The following is a 3,698-nucleotide window of genomic DNA, read 5'->3' as shown; positions in this document are numbered from 1 at the left end:
GCATATACTGCAGGTGTAATACACAAAATCCCCTCTAGCAACTCTCCATCACCACAAACTAATCACTGGGGAGGCAAAGTCGATGAGGTATTGGATCAACTTATCATGGTGAGAGAGGCACGCTTTCGAGCCACAGAGCTCTTCTTCGGGTCTGGGAAAGGACCTAATTCCATAGGTCAGCTAAATGCAAAGTGGAACAGATTGGTTAGCATAAGCTGTTAATGTATATCCTAAGGGGCCACTCAATGTAGAGTGGCCTATTAACACCTCTGCAGTCCCACTATAGAGTGGTGTTTGATGGATGAAGAAAAAAAGAAAGGCAGAAATACTACTGTAGAAGAGATGCTTGGAAGCATTTGTGCTTGTTGTACACAGCATATATGTAGAGTGCTACTGATTCCTCAGAAAGGCCTTCTCCCCTTCCATATAATTACATAAACCTATGCTAAAGTAGCATCAAGAATGCAAAGTCAAGGATTCAAAAGTTAAGAAATCCCAGAATTAAGGTTGTTCCATCTTTATTTCGTCCCCCTTTTCGTCCATATTATGACACAGTGACTTCACTTACATGATCACATTGTTTTTGCCACAGGATCCCTGCCACATTCAGTGCACAGGATGGACAGACAGTGATCACTCTATAGGTGGCTGTTCCAATATTACCATTAATTCTATTCATTGCTCAGGGTGCAGCTTTGGTTTTATTTACGGCCCACCATCTAAATCCCAGGCCTACTACGAAAATTTATTTATTTATTCATGGGCTTTTCCATGGCTTTAGTGACTTGTCCAGCATTATACAACAATTTTGAAGCAGAGAGGCAGGGAAAGAATCCAACCAAATTTCCAGGGTGGCATTCAATTGGATAGAATGTCCTGGATGGGGGGGCATATAGAAAATTTAGGAACTGGTCATTTAATTAAAAACAGCCAATGCCTACATACAAGGGGACCAAAGTAAGGTTACAATGGCAACCTTAATTCTGGGATTTCCCAATCTTTGAGTGCTTAATTTGCAGGCATAACATTCTTTTAACTTGGAACTGAGGAAGCACAAAAAGTTCATTAATCCAGTAAAATTAAGGGTTGGATGTAATTAGAGGCTTTTATAAATGCTCCCTAACAAACTTAAACTGGAATTAAACTTCCAATACACATGGCTGCATTTTCACCTGAGAAGTGACATATTAGAATAGGGTTCTTAAACCCATTGTCACATCAATTTAAATGGACTCTTTTTTTTGAGCTGGCAACCATGATAAGGCCTGTGTTTCAACAGCTAAACTGGCCGATGAACCATGAACACCAGCAGAAGTTCTGCAGGCCACAGACAACCCTGCAATACACCTCTGAAGCCTCCATTACCCTCAAGTGACCCCAGTGTAAATCCATTTAAAGGTACTCCAGCTGCACAGGTATGAAGCTATAATTGGGCCTGCTGAACCTCGGCTAGTGAGAGTGAATTGTGATGCAGGACAAGTCCAGTTTATCCATCAAAGCCTACAGTGAGGTAAGAAACATGCTGTTTGAAAGTAAATGTTTAATGCATCAGCAAGAAACCGCATAGGGAACTCTACAGCTGTGTTTAATAAAGGCCTTGACTAGACTGGAGATTTGCCCCTTTATAGCCATCCATGTAGTTGAAATAGTATAATCTCCAAGCGTAGGAGGGCAAAGCCATTCCAAGCAGTAGAGCTTGCACTTATTCCACTTGAAACCAGGGTCAAAATGAGTATCTTTGCCCATCTACACTAGATGTGACTGGTTCAGCTTATATCAATGATTGGAATTGGGGCAAAACTCCAATCTAGCCACAGCCCATGTCATATGAAGATAGAATGTTATACAATATGAAAAATTAAGAATGTAGGATTTTAAAGAAATAATTGATATTTTAAAGAACAGCATTTTAGTAAGTACAGAAATGCTAGCATAGAGGAGGTAGAATTCAGGTGGGGAAAGGATCAAAGCGACAGTAATACAACAGAGGGAGTAGCTGTAGAGGATCCCCTGCTACTATTGAGAGGGAAAAAGACAAAAATGTGAATAAAGCTGCATGTCTCAAGGTTGAGGGGGAATGACTGATGCCCAGGAAAAGTGGCAATGGTCAGAACATGTCAAGTGAATGACCGAGTTGGTACACTACTGAATGTCAGAAAGAGGAAAGGAGGGGAAAAGCTTTAGCGTCAGAGCATCAAACTGAAACCTAAATAGCATCAAATAATATAGGGGAAACAGAGGGGAGAGTCAGGAAGTGAAGGTAGGATGGGATGGAGGATTCCACCAAGGGGGGGGAAGAAGGGAAGAGTCAGACTGCACTTAAAGGGGGAAAAAAAGGTGTGGGAAGCTGGCACAGGAAGGGGCTAGAAACAAGAGCATCTTAAGAGGGTAAGATATATGGGCAAAAAAAGGAGGCTGGTATGGAAGAATGGCCATGAAAACTGAGCTGAAGGTAGAGAGCAATATATAAAGAGATTGTGAGCAGTGAAGTATGTTTGGAACGGGACCGAAAGAAAGGAAATCAACTGGAATGAGGTCAGCAAAATCAGATCATAGATAAAGAGAGAAAGGAATAGGAATCAGGCAGGAATGGGGTTAACAGATATGTCAATGCAGCAAGAGAGGGGGCGAGCATGTCGGGACAAGGAACAGAGTATAATGTGTTAAATTCTCCTTCATGGGGAAAGAAGAATGGGACAGGCATAGGGGAGAGGGAAACAGAACAAAAATTACAAAGGTTTAAGAAGGAAAAAGAAAGCAGCAAAATAACTTGAAAAGCATGGTGGTGCAGAGGAGCAGGGGGCAGAAAAAACAGTGGGAACTCAAATAAACATGGCACAGGAAGTTCGCAAAAGCAGGCAAAAAAGCAGGAATCAAGTAGTATGTCAGACCATACGGTTATATGTAGAGAAGACTCTGACCAGCATGAAAGTCACCAGAATGCAAATAGATTTGAGTGTGAAACCATCACTCTCAGTGAACAGGTGTAAGACAATGCAACAGGCAACATGGCAGTTTTTCAGTATGAAGTCACTCAGGAGCCCATCTTGTGATGGCAGTAGCTGATAAGGGGCCAGTCAGAGGTTGCTTCAGGAAGAAGCTGGAAGCAAAGTCTACAGAGGACTTGAAATTCAAGTGGCTGGAAAAGGAAGCATGTCTAATGCTTCCCTGCAGCCTGGCTTGTTGATTGTTACCTCTGCAAGTCTGGACGAACAAACACTTTACAGCAGCTTATACGGATACTCTTTAGGATGTAAAAGGTTAACCGGTAAGCATTAGACTTACCCTTAACCAGACCATAACTGTTTATCATGGCAGCTGGCTGGCCATGCTGGGTCGGCCACACAGATCCATGTTGGGCTGGAGGGACCCCAGCCCTCGTCGCAGTGGGCGGCCTCGGCAGCCTTGAGGGGGGCCCAGGCCCGCAGCCCCACCAGGACCCCAGCCCCTGCCCGCCTGAGCGACCTCGGTTAATGGTTAACCAGTCAAATGATATAATTTTAATCATTTTACCGGTTAACTTTTTTACCAGGTATTTACATCCATAATACTCTTACAAGCAAACATACAAACAAATACTTGTTATCATTTGAGGAGGTGCAGTTGGGGAAGTTGTTTTATATAGGATTATGCAGTTCAAATAACCACCATTGCACTTCGGTATTTTCTACACTATGTGCTTATAAACATACTAACAT

This window comes from Emys orbicularis, chromosome 3 (assembly GCF_028017835.1).
Source record: "Emys orbicularis isolate rEmyOrb1 chromosome 3, rEmyOrb1.hap1, whole genome shotgun sequence".
Classification (NCBI taxonomy): domain Eukaryota; kingdom Metazoa; phylum Chordata; order Testudines; family Emydidae; genus Emys; species Emys orbicularis.
Note: the sequence above shows the minus strand (reverse complement) of the source record.